We start from the raw sequence: 14,711 nt of genomic DNA, 5'->3' as shown, positions 1-14,711 counted from the left end.
AATGTTGCGCAATATTTTAAAAATCAATTATATAACCTGAAACGGTTCTAGCATGTCAGGAGTAATACTAAATCAATATGTGTTGAATGTCAGATCAATAACTTTAAGCATTTTCGAAATTTGGATGTTTTTCTGTAAAAATCATTGGCGCAACAGAAAAGAGCTAGAAACTTAAAAATTTATATTTAGATTCCTTTTTCATAATAATTTAGTAGAAACAGTATTTTGAATCTCACAAATTAAGATTTTAGTTGAAATTCACGATTTTCTGGTTTTTGTCTTAAAAATTAAGGAAGCAAGATAGATTAAGTAGGCGAATAAATAAGGCTAGGATGTTTAAATTTAAGTAGAAGGGAGATCCGCTATAATCATAAAGATGTAAGAAGTTTCAATTGAATAACTGTAAAACTATAGCGATAGCGTATCTCCAAAGAGCAAGTTCAGAGCTCGTCTACTGCATGTAGTGTAATTAAATTAATTCTCTCGCCCAAAATATTTTACTTAGCCACGTCAGACTTTTGTTATGATTACTTACCTGTGTGTTGATTGCACATTTAAATTGAGAGCTTCATCGGCCATTAGCAAAGGAAGCGATTATTTATTCAATAACTTAATGTGGTGCATTACTAGCCCAGCTGCTAGTCGGGAGAGCCGATTTGATCAGGTGTTCCCTTAGCTGTCTGCACCGCGGCTTTATATATAAGAACGCTGCGCGAGGAAAAAAGGCCCCAGTTCTCTCCAGACGCTGAATAGCACACCATCTGTGTCGGGAGTCGCGTCGCGTCGGTATCATTGCTATAAACAGCCTCGGATGCCGTATTAAGTTACTCGGGATACGCGTAACCATGAAATCGTTTTCGAGTGAAGTGTTAATTCTGGGATAACTTTAATGATATATCTTCAGTTTGCGTATGTCGTATTTTCACGTGCCGTCGCGGGACAAACATTCTACCATTATTTAGCGTGACGTTTGATGAACATTATCATCAAATTATGGCGAGCATTCACTTAAACATTTAATTTGGACAGTTATAGTTGCATCAGCGCATTAGACTCTGAACTGCTCTATTAGTCAGATTGTGTGGATTCTTTTTTTTCATCTGTGACTTTCAGAATATAGCGAACGTTTTTTCACGATCGTTTTTGATTATGAATCCCAGACAATCTCCTAATTCCTCAGAGCTATAAACTGTAGCTATAAGTGTATTTCTCAGATGAAGTGGGTACTAGGAATTCTAATTACAGGCTTCACGTTTTGCTAATCATTTTCTGGTTGCCAAAATTGTAGTTTGAGAGCCAGTTTTGAGAACGGCAAAGGACAGCATAATTAATAGAAACATTATTTCATTACATAAACAAACAATTAATTCCACCCGCCGCCCCACATATGGTTAAACGGCCGGGAACTGCAGTGTTTCTACATTCAAACATTTATACAACAGTAAATTTTCCACCAGCCGCCCCACAAGGTGGCGCTCATGGCGCAAACCATGTGCCAATTGGCGTACAAAAGCAACGTGTAAATTATCAGTATTAATAACGTCCTTAGATAAAGTAACAATAAAAAGAAGGGAAGCGTTTAACACTCCCATTATAACAGTATGGGAGCCTTGGTACAATTAATGTAGTTATACATAAAAAAGGCAGGTGGCGCTTACGCCGAGAGAGTTACGCACAGTGGCATATACAGCTAAAATATAAAAATTACATTATTATATTAGTAAAGCCCACAAACGGTATATATGTCAGAACTTTAAAATTGACAATAATGGCTCTTAAGCCAGAATTACGAACCCTGGTCCACAAACTAGTTAATACACATTCGCAGGGAACCAACGTTTTAGAGCCAGACAAAATCACATAAGGGCCGATGTAGTGGCAGCCATACATCGTGAGAAAACGACATTACATAAAGGGTAGTGAGCTTAAAGCATTGAAAGTGCATCATAGCTTCCCGAGAAAATAGACCACTGAGGTTACCAGCATTAATGTTATACCATAAACAGTACGGGTTTAAAGCCATCGAAAAATTGTCTACAAGCAAGGTTCAACTGGTCGTTCAGGATATTACCGTCTTTGAGCTCTAGATGTTTAAAAATTTGTAACTCTTCCCACAGATCTAGTCTACGCCCTTTGACTTGTCTGTGTAGGATAACAGTGTCTTCTAACTGTTTAGGCGTATGGCCGGCTATCAAGAGCTGTTCAGCAAAAGTAGAGCTGTGTATATTCGCTCCTTTTTTACCTAATAGGTGTTCTTTATATCTTGTTTTCACAGCTCTGCCTGTTTGACCAATGTAATATGAAGGACAGTTATTACAGGTTTGTTTGTAAACACCTGAATTGGAAAACTAATCGCTGGCAATCTCTACTGAATGTACAAGATTTCTTTTTAAACTGTTATCTGTAGAGAAGGAGACGTTACAGTTATATTTTTCCTTAGAAGACGTTTAATCCTATACGATATACGAGTATTACCCAAGAAAGGAATGGAAATAAATTTCAATATCTTCCGTAAGGAAACGTATTCAGATAATGTCATTCCTGCTGACTCAACTCATCCAAAAGCTCATAAACTGGCGTTCTTTCATTCTGCCATTCACCGAATGGTAACTACTCGTTTATCACCTGCCGATCAACAAAAGAAATTGAATGTCATCAAAGCGATTGCGGCTAGTAATGGATACAATTAGAATATGATTGATTACTTGTTCAGTAAGAAAACTTCTCAAAACTGTTCGACTTTGAGCAACAACCTCCCCACTGATAGCAAAGAAGCTAAAAAATTTATTTCCATTCCTTTCTTGGGTAATATATCATATAGGATTAAACGTCTTCTAAGGAAAAAATATAACTGTAACGTCTCCTTCTCTACAAATAACAGTTTAAAAAGAAATCTTGTACATTCAGTAGAGATTGCCAGCGATTGGTTTTCCAATTCAGTTGTTGACCTTGAGTAATAGACAGTGTGTTACATTTTCAATACGTCCTATGTCACTTGAATGATGAGTTCTAAGTAATACTGAATGATGCTTTATAATAATGCATAAATACTATGCCAATAATTTCTGTAAATAATATTTTTGTTATACTCTATAAATGCTAATTAACTCTCATTTTGAATGATAACTTCTGAATAATACTGAATAAGGTTTTATAAAAATATAAGAATACTTTGTAACAGGCCAATGAGTGCCAATAATTATTTTAAATATGTCGTATGTCACTTGAATGATGAAAAATATTTTGCACTATTCAATACTTGCTATATGTTTAGTAACTGGCCAGTGAATGCCCTGTTTCTTATTTTAATTTTGTATTATGTCACCTGCATGCTATTATATATGAATACCGGTAGCTTGATGCTACATTCATTAGCTCCTGTTTTGAATGATGACTTCTCATGGTTTGTAACTGGCCAATGAGTGCCAATGATTACTATAACTAGATGAATTATGTAAATGGTATGCCATTAATTAACTCTTGCTTTGAATGATCACTTTTAAATAATGTATAAAATGGTTTGTAACTGGCCAATGAGTGCCAATGTTCACTGTAATCAGATGATTTATGAACAGTATTCTGTAATACTTCATACATAGTACAGAAATGTGCAGTAACTACGCGATGAGTGCCAACAATTAGTCAAATCGGTTGATAGACTAGTGTAATTCTCAATGATGACTAGCATAAGACTTAATGTCCTTCACCTTCTGACCTAATTACCAGAAATTACTGCAATATGCGTTTGTCCTGTCTATCCTTATGATCATGGAGCACTATATTTGGTTTCTGCACTAATTCTACGTTGGTGAATGAGTGTGGTGTTGACACATCATGGTGTCCACCACCTTGAACAGTGGAGATGTTAGTATGGTTCCACTGTTTGGTGTACCTAATGTACTACCAAAATGATAACATGGAATATTAATACGACATTTCAGTGTCTTGGCTACACTGATTAATACTTCAGGGAGGAGAACTTCAGATTGTCTCACCTGGTGTTGTGGTTCTGTAGAAATATATGGACTTTCAGTGCAGCTATGTGCAACCTACTGTGCTACAACCATGATGCAATCCTTCCCTTTCCTATCCTAGTTCTTGCAAAATGGTAAAAAAAATACTACAGTGTGTATGCACTTTATGTCATTTGTTAATATGTTTTATACTCATTGCGTATACATTTTGTCATTTCTTGATATGTTCTGTACTCAGTGCATGTGCACTCTGTTTCATTTTATGTTCTGTACTTATATATATGTATATATCTGTGACTGTAAACTTAGTTAATTAAGAAAAATTGCGTATATATTTTGTGATTTCTTGATATAATCTGTACTCAGTGCATGTGCACTCTATTTCATTTTATGTTCTGTACTTATATATATGTATATACTCTGTGACTGTCAACTTAGTTAATTAAGTAGATTTTAGAAAAATTTGTTGCTCATGGCAAGTCCAATTGACTCACCATCGCTACCAAATTTTTGCTCCCCCAGTGGAGGGTTATGTAAGAGGTATGTGCTACCTGCGATATGTAAGCTATAAGAGAATCTGAGACCAAAGAGCAGTGTTGACTGCAGTACGAACTGTGTAGTAGTAGCAGTAAGTTGTTGCTAGCGAGCGGTCGCCTGTCTGCGCTTGTCGGTCCTGTCTGGTGTATCATGTTGGCTGGGCCAGTCGCGGTGCAGCGATGCCGGAGCCTGAGTATTATTGTATAAGGTAAAAAAAGCAGCCTCGTGCATATCTAGTAATATTATGTAAACTCCCATGTATATCTTTTAAAAAATGTCCTAATAATAACATGCATTCATTTCAATTTAAAGAATTTAATTTTTTTTTCAATGCATGATCATTCCGATTGTTGCAAAAGAAAAATCATTTGCTTCCTTTCATAAATAACAAATGTATAGGCCAGCATTGCACAGAGCTTTGCCGGAAAAGAGCTATTGTAAGAGCAGATAGTTGCCGACATTGTCGAGGTGAGAATTTTTGCTTTTTATTCAGAATGATCTTACAGGGCCATGACGCAGCACTGCTGTCGTCCAAATTTTACCAGGTCACTGAATTTATTTTTTATTACGTGGTTTAGGAATTTTTCTGTTCCGAGCTTATATTAAATGAGAAAAGAATTTTGTGGGTACATTAAATGGGAACCAGTTTTATTCTGAGGTTACACAAAAATTAGAATCATTAACCAAAAAAATATTTAAATTATTTCGTGTGGGGGAGGTTACACTGTCATATATTGAAAAGCACTGTCAATGGGCAACGTGACCCACCAACCACTATGAGTGATCTACTCCGAATCGCCGTTGAGGAATTGGACAATATGGACCAGCAGAGCCTTGATGAACTTGTGGGTAGTATGCCACGACGAATACAGGCATGCATCTATACAAGAGGACGTGCTACTGGTATTAGAGGTACCAGTGCGTACAGCAATATGGTATTAGAGGTACCAGTGCGTACAGCAATCTGGACCATCACCCCTCTGTAGATCTCGCTGTATGGTGGTGCAACATGCAATATGTGGTTTACATGAGTAATAAAAAGGACGGATATGATGTTTATGTTGATCTCAATTCCAATTTTCTGTACAGGTTCCGGAACTCTCGGAACCGAGGTGATGCAAAACTTTTTTTGTGTATGATAAACTCCCTGTCAAAGATACGATACCCGTGCACAAAAAGCGGATGTCCTCAGACTGGCAAGAGGAATGGTCGGGGAGGTCTAAAAACAAAGACACGCACTTCATTCTAATTCGTCCTACGATTCCAAGAGTACCATGATATCATCACACACAAACAACAAGAAGCTTGACGACAGTTGCAGCACGGATGAAACTGAATCGTTAAAAGTTCGACACGCACTTCTATCGGGTCAACCTGTGCGCCAACCCTCTATGTGTTTACAGAGAGGAAGAATATCCAAACTATATATTTCTACAATGTGCACAGAACACGTGTCACATGAACGTACTTGCAAGTAATCTTCGAGGTATTGCTCATCAGTTCCGAAGCATCTTCCAAACCTTATTAGGATCCAGTTGTATCGCAATGAGTAAACTAATGCACGAGTTCGTCAACAGTGTCAACATCAAGATATAGCTCCCTGGTCTACTAATCTAATGCTCTTGGTAATCAGAATACCAGGGTAAGACCAAAGCTGAATTAACTGACTATATTCCCATGGGCTACTCGGGAGAATACGGAAAGTTCAGTCTCTAAATGTGTGTCACCATGTGGCTACATATATGTGTGTGTGTATGTCTAAATACTTGTGTAACTTTATACGTATGACTGTCACACCCAAACCTGCAAATCTGGTTACTGTATACTTTTCTCCTGTTCTGTCTAGACGGTACTTATAGACCTGCACAAATGTTCAATTCTCTCTCCGCAGCTTTTGAAACTACTCTTGTAGAACACAAAAAGAACTTTTTCTTGTTAATTTAAATGTATAGTCATTATGTGGACTGAATTGTGAATCTTCCAAATGTGTACCAAAACGGCGGTTTATCGGTTTTTTTTTCATAGCATACCACCTATGTGTATGCTGTGTTACTTTTTCGTTTTCAGTATATTTTGCTTGTAAAATCTGTTTTATGTAAGAATCAATCCTTTGTTAAGCCTATGTGACTTAGTACATGGGTAAGATTTAAACTAATATCTACTTTGCATTGTCAAAACGAATTGTACCTGTAATATAACGTTTCCATTGTTGAGATGGTTGTATGGGCACGATAAGAAAGCCAATAAATAATTAAAAAAAACTGGAATCTGCGTTGCAGGAATCAACGTGGAACAACAGGGACAATTCTGGGACCACTACTATATAATGAAGAGCGTATTTTCAGCAATGATGTACACGCATTTGGCATTAATATTCGGTCCGTAGTTCCAAATTGTTGGCTGGGTATTATCCGTTATGCTATTTGCTTTTCTTTCATTTCGAAGCGGCGTTTATTCTGTTTAAAGCATTACCAGTAAACAGGTGTAATACGCAAAGTGTCTTATGTGTTACTCAACAAAGCAAACCGCAAATCTTCCATTAACGCCAACTAGAAATTGTGTTGCTGAAGTCTACAAGTAGCCACACGAAATAGTTGTACGAGCAGTACTACTCATCTCTTACAGCCGTGCACAGAATAGAAGGGCTCATTTCAAGTTGATAGAACTTTGTCTTAGATCAATACTTTAGTATGTAGGTCCAAAATGCTGATTGACGTTTTGTTTATCGTGCCACTTCCCTTTCTTTCTTTTCAAAGCAGCGTTTATGCTGTTTAAAACGGTATCAGCAAATGTGTGTCGTATCCAAAGTATCGTATCATCTAAAAGGTGCACCCCATGTATTTCATTAGGCACTTAAGCTATCGAATTGAGGTGTTCTGCATTCTGGAACTCAAGGGGGTCGGAATCTGCAACTTCGATAAAAACATCGCCAAGTGGTGCCCTCATGCCAGACTCCTTCATAGCACGCAGCAAGACAATAGCCTACGTTACTAAGATTAAACCTAGTTTCTTTTGGCCCTTCTTTATACCGAGTGCTAATAATTAAAGTGCAGCTAGCCATGGAGATCTAGTGTAGACTGTAATCACCATATGGCAGTGAAACTTCGTTGATATGCTAAAGCGTTAATTCCGAGCCGATTTATGGTGAAAAAATGGTTAGTTATAATTGTTACCTTCTGGTGCAAAGCTGTCACTGTACACTCTATGACGGTATTAAATCCAAGCCATAACATAAATGCACAATATGGCATACGTGCACTGTTAGTAAAACTGTTTTGTGTAACGGCAGCAATTACAGAGCTGCATTGAGAGAGTACTCAAAAATGGTTCAAATGGCTCTCAGCACTACGGAACTTAAGCGTATGAGGTCATCAGTCCCCTAAACTTAGAACTACTTAAACCTAACTGATCTAAGGACATCACACACATTCATGCCTGAGGCAGGATTCGAACCTGCGACCGTAGCAGCAGCGTAGTTCCGGACTGAAACGCCTAGAACCCCTCGGCCACCGCGGCCGGCGAGAGAGTACTGCCGACTGAAAGGTTTGGGGAGAGGCCCGATGTCATTAAAGGGTTTAAAGAAGATGATAATGAAATTCGAGGACACGAATGAGCTTCGTGTGGCATCTGCTAGAGGAAGGCGTCCTTCCCCGGGGGAAGTTATTGACGAGGTTGCTGTTGCCGTGACTGACAGCGAAGCACATGTCTCGGGTACTGCCACTGTTCTGCAGTCTCACGAGAATTCTCCATCCCATCATCAACAATACGGAAAGTTCTGTGGTCTATTATAGTCTGGTACCCGTACAAGATCTGGACGGATTCTGTGATCCATTGCAAAGTTCTTAATTTGCTTTTCGGTTTCTGGCACGGATCGAAGTTGATGACATGTAGCCGGGCAATATTTTATGGATTTACGAGGCATATTTTACACTACAGGGTGCAGTGAACACACACAACTGCCGAATTTTGGATACGCGTGTTGTGCAGGATGATCCACTATACTCGTCGTAAGTCGTAGTAGGGAGGGTACACACAAGCACATTTGTTTTCGAGCCGTTCTTCTTTGTAAAGAATACGCACAAAGGGCTTGTCAGAAGTATCGTGACCTCCTTGTACAGCATGCCTTTCCTGCTTTGGCAGAGCGCAGTTGTGTGGATAACACTATTTTGAAGCAACCCCTTGTATCCCTCGCCCAGTGAATGATCTGCTTAATGACACTTTCCAGAGGTTTTCCAGATGCGTGGCCTGAAAGATCACCTGATCTGAATCCGTGTGAATTTTGATTCTGGAGATATGTAAAAGAACGCGTTTACGAGGAATACGTAAGGTGCCCACCATACCTGAAGGCAGGGTATACAGGAACATATTGCTCAGATTCCACTGCAGCTGCTGCGAGCAATTGTTGATCACGTTACTCTATGGATGTAGCATCTCGTCGGCATCTCCGGTGCTGATATTTAACAACTTGTGTAATCGACCGTTAACAATTCAAGCAACATTATGGCTTTTTCAGTTGTTTGTAATTTTCTGCCCACGTCCAGTTCCTAAACCATTATAGTCCAGTCAAATAGTAGATATACCTTGCAAAAGGTGGGGTAGAAGAGTTTATTTTTTCAACTCGTTCATATGGTTGGAAAGATTAGAAAACCGAGTTTTGCCAACAAAATTTCTCTTGGGAAAACTTTCTGCAGTCAAAAAACTTCGAAAATTTCGGACTTTTTTGTTTTTTCAAAATATCTCAGTTTCATTTGCTCCTATCGCTTTAACTTCTATTTTCTTTTTTAAAGAGCACAAATTTCTCTACAAATTTGATTTTTACCATTTTATCCTACTCCCAATATCTAAGGCACTACAGCGCCTCAAAAAATACCAATTTTTCAAATTTTGAGCATAGTGGCAAGATATCTAATTTTTGAACACTATTTTTTCAGTTCCTGTTTGTGTAGTATAAATACATTATACATCATGTTATAAGTTGGAATTTACCACCTCACTTTCAGGTATTCAATTTTTCTGTATGCAACATGAGGATTGCTGGGCACCCAGCTATTGTGATTCTTACATCACTACCTGAAGTTCACTATGGGCCACCTCAGCCCTGGTATTTGTAAAACTATAAATATAAAAATACGTCATTAAGAGACATAAACACACACACGCACACACACACACACACACACACACACACACACACACACACACTAACGCACACAAAATAAATTGTCTCAGAAAACTGAACTATTATTAGCTGCAATAGGCAACCTAATTAGGTAGGTAATTATGCTTGTGTATAAAAGCCACACAGTTGACATTAAAAATAAGTAGCTTTATTACAATTAAAATGCATTGTCAGTTACTAAAAAATGTTGACAGTTCTGGGTGTGTAATACTTGCAATATCACACTTTAGCACACTTAAGACAGATATCAGCATCACTTCCAACGTTTTGATGGGCCAGGTTCCTCAGTGTCACCAGAAATACCTTGAGTTACGGATTCAGGGTCTGTACATAGAGTTGATCCCAGATTGACCTCTTCTTTAAACAGCGAGTCAGCCTCAGCAAGTTCGTTGGTTTCGTCAGCGGTTTCCTCAACATCCTCCATAACATCTTCTTCACTGTCTTCATATGAAAATTTTGGCACGTTTTTACAGTTGACCCCAATACATTTCTTGCAAATTGAAGAACATTTCAAACCCACTTTTCTGCAGGAGCACGCTCCGCCACAGTTCAGCTTGCATGAGCATGAAACAATGTGAAGAAGCGCTTCACGTGCTGGATCTTGGCTCATTATAACGGGTATTGGACCGTGGTCACTGTGATTCCAGCCCCATTTCTCAGGAGGTTCCCAGTTTCCCATCCAACTTTGGACTTGTTGGTAAGTCCGCAACGAATGATGTTGTGCACCTTCTTGTGTAGGTGGCAACCGTGCAAGATTCAGTTTGCTTTTTGTGGCGGACTTGGTGAATAGCTGGTACCGCAAATGGTCTAGTGTGTGGGAACTGCTGACACCTCCACTATACAATGCGATAGTAACCCGTTCTCCTGCAGTTATTATTTCTTCGCGGGTAGCATGTGGTTTATTGAACGTTCAAAGCGCTGAGGTTAGAGGTTCATTTTTCGCAATAATATTGCAGTACTTAATTTTTCCTTGACCAAAAAAAGCGGATGTTGTATCACATCCGCTAAAGGCGTGAGTGAACAGAATATATTCACTGTCAAACTTGTAAGATGCAGTGGAAAACCACTTGTCTTCTGCATTTCCTCTTCCTGGCTTTAAGAAAAATAAGTTTTCAATGCCTCGCCCCAAACCGGTCATGAGCACAAGCCGGTCAACATCTTCTCCTACAGTGACAACACTTCCAAAATCTTTGGTTCTTGAACTGGCAGATGTTACAATTATAACGTCAGCATCTTCTTGTGCCTGGTGCACTTCAATGCTACACTCCAGAAATTCCGTTTTAAGAAGTGTGATCAAACGCATCTTGTTTCGTTCGTTGTACAAGAACTTGTCCTGAGGGACTTAGTTCACCATCTCTGATTCAACCACAACGTCAACCGAAGAATGTTGTATGGACCTACGAATCCTCTCAGCACTCTTTGTGCTACATTTGTCTCCCTCACAAGGATATCCATCAAATACAATAACAAATTGAGATCCAAAATTACGTTGCAGGTAAGAAACATAGCTTTGGGCTATTGACTTGAAGCAAACATTTCGAGTCCAAGTCACTTTGTAAATAAGGTACCCTCCATCAATGACAAAAAAATTTACTCGGTCCACCTGACTTCACATCGTCCACTGGAACGAAGGCATTGTAGAATGAACATTTTGTTCCTTTTCGCATGCCTTTTTCTGAGAATAGGGACATTGGGTAAGGAGCAAGTTCATATTTCAGAAAGGCTTTTAACACTTCTTCACTTTGTTTCATTAAACAAATCCTTTGGAAAAGGGTTAAAGGATCAACAGGAGTAATTTTAGTGCTCCCAGCTTTTACAGAATTGAACGCAGAAAGGAGAGTCACAACTTTATCTTTTCTACGGAACTTTACATCGTGGAAATTGTCACCAACTATTCTTTGCTCGAAATTTGAAAAATTGGTATTTTTTGATTCGCTGTAGCGCCTTAGATACTGGGAGTAGAAAAAAATGGTAAGAATCAAATTTGTAGAGAATGTTGTGCTCTTTAAAACAGAAAATAGACGTCAAAGCGATAGGAGCAAATGAAACTGAGATATTTTGAAAAAACTGAAAAATTCCGAAATTTTCGAAGTTTTTTGACTGCAGTAAGTTTTCCCAAGAGAAATTTTGTTGGCAAAACTTGGTTTTCTAACCTTTCCAACAATATGAACGAGTTAAAAAAATAAAATCTTCTACCCCACCTTTTGCAAGGTACAGGCTTTTTTTCTGACAGTTTCACTGGACTATTACAGATGAGGCGCCTTTCTTGCATTCACAGCACCAGATTTGTACCGTATGGTCAAAACTGTAACTTTTCCAGTATAAATGTGTGTCACGTTATTCTATTAGAATATGTACCAAATTTCGCTGCCATACGATGATTACAGCCCGAAAAGGACCTGTGTGACTAGCTGCACTATAAGTACCGGGTGATCAAAAAGTCAGTATAAATTTGAAAACTTAATAAACCACGGAATAATGTAGATAGAGAGGTAAAAATGGACACGCATGCTTGGAATGACGTGGGGGTTTATTAGAACAAAAAAAAAAAAAAAGTTCACGAAATGTCCGACAGATGTGCGTCGTTTGCTGATGATCGTGTGCTCAGCCTGCACTTTTGTCATGCTTGGCCTCCCAGGTCCCTTGACCTCAGTTCGTGCGATTATTGGCTTAGGGGTTACCTGAAGTCGCAAGTGTATCGCGATCGACCGACATCTCTAGGGATGCTGAAAGACAACATCCGACGCCAGTGCCTCACCATAACTCCGGACATGCTTTACAGTGCTGTTCACAATATTATTCCCCGACTACAGCTACTGTTGAGGAATGATGGTGGACACATTGAGCATTTCCTGTAAAGATCATCATCTTTGCTTTGTCTTACTTTGTTATGCTAATTGTTGCTATTCTGATCAGATGAAGCGCCATCTGTCGAACATTTTGTGAACTTTTGCATATTTTAGGTTCTAATGAAACCCCATGTCATTCCAAGCATGTGTGTCAATTTGTACCTCTCTATCTACATTATTCCGTGATTTATTCAGTTTTCAAATTTATACTGCCTTTTGATCACCCGGTATAACCGTCCGGTACATCAAATAGGCAAGGTCGGTTGCGACTGCAATAACAGACACTGTACGCGAACTTTTAGAATATCAGGGGCTTATGCAATTTATTTCACCTATGTTTAAAACAACAGCTTCAGGTTTTATGGAAACAAGTGAACAGTCGTAACGCTTGATAAAACGGCCCAGCCTCACTGTTTCTGTCTCATGCCGGCCGAAGTGGCCGAGCGGATCTTCAGTTTGGAACCGCGCGACCGCTACGGTCGCAGGTTCGAATCCTGCCTCGGACATGGATGTGTGAGATGTCATTAGGTTAGTTAGGTTTAAGTAGTTCTGAGTTCTAGGGAACTGATGACCTCAAATGTTGTCCAATAGCGCTCAGAGCCATTTGAACCTTTTCTTTGTGGCACAGTGCTCGATATAAAGTTTAGCAAGGCAATTAGAACACTTTTATCTATCTGTGCGACTTGCCTTTAAAAATACTAGAATAAACAAGTAGTCATGTGCGAACGAGACGACAGTTTCAAAAACGGCTTACGACATGAAATTTTTGCGAAATAAGGAAGCTTCAGATTTAAATAGCCGAGACACGTCACACATAAAATAAATGTTATCACAGTGATTCTGTACGAGGAGCACTACCAAACAAAAGTGGTGGTCTGCGTTTAATTGTTGTCATATGTAGGTAATGGTCGGATAGACTTGCAGCGTGAGGCTGCGCTCCACCTGTAAGGATACTCGAGTGAACTCAGTTAATGCCTCTCTCGCCGTTTCTTGGACGTAAACACGACATTGCTGATGCCCTGGCCAGATCGTCAGTTGCTCTTGCCCGGTGAAACTTCTAGTTTAACGTCTTCATACAGCCAGTTATAAACAATTTCTAAGTCATGTGTTCGATGTAGTGTAGAGCTCCGACATTTTATTTTTTTTGTTACCTGAGTCGGGGAATGGTATACTACGAGCTAGTATTTACTTGTGTGAAGGTGGAAGTTAAAAGGTGGAAGTGAAATATCTTATTACTGTTGCGGCGTGTCTCTGAGATGTTCAAGTTCACCTGCGACGTACTTCGTGAATTGCAAAGTTATTACTTGCCCTTGATATTTGCATACCCTCGGCATAAATGGTGACAGAGTTATTTCACTCTGATTTAAAAAGTTAATACACACATCAAAAAAAGTTTTGCATCACCTCGGTTCCGAGAGTTTCAGAACCTCTACATAAAATTGGAATAGAGATACATAAACGTCATTTCCGCTCTTTTTATTGCTCATGAAAACCACACATTGCATGTTGTACCACCTTACAGCGAGACCTTCAGAGGTGGTGTTCCAGATTGCTGTACACACCGATACCTCTAATACTCATTAGCACGTCCAAGAGGACGTACCGCGCTGCATGGTGTTATGGTTGCAAAGATGGATCTCGCCATGGACGTCGGGCGTGCAGTTGCGCATCATGCTGCCTATTGCGCATAGTTTGAGTCGTAACATGCCTGTATTCGTCGTGGCATACTTTCCACAAGTTCATCAAGGCACTGTTGATCTAGATTGTCCCACTCCTTAACGGCAATTCGGCGTAGAATCCTCGGAGTGGTTGGTGGGTCACGTCGTCCATAAAAAGGTCGTTTTAATTCATCCCAGGCATGTTCGATAGGGTTCATATCTGGCTACTCTAGTCGAGCGATGTCGTTATCATGAAGGAAGTCATTCACAAGATGTGCACGATGGGAGCTCGAACTGTCGTCCATGAAGACGAATGCCTCACCAATAGGCTGCCGATATGGTTGCACTATCGGTCAGAGGATGGTGTTCACGTGATGTACAGCCGTTACGGCGCTGTCCATGACCACCAGCGGCGTACATTGGCCCCAGATAATGCCACCCCAAAACATCAGGGAACCTCCACCTTGCTGCACTCGCTGGACAGTGTGTCTAACGCGTTCAGTCTGATCGGGTT

Source organism: Schistocerca americana, chromosome 4, assembly GCF_021461395.2.
Source record: "Schistocerca americana isolate TAMUIC-IGC-003095 chromosome 4, iqSchAmer2.1, whole genome shotgun sequence".
Classification (NCBI taxonomy): domain Eukaryota; kingdom Metazoa; phylum Arthropoda; class Insecta; order Orthoptera; family Acrididae; genus Schistocerca; species Schistocerca americana.
This window is presented reverse-complemented; position numbering follows the sequence as displayed.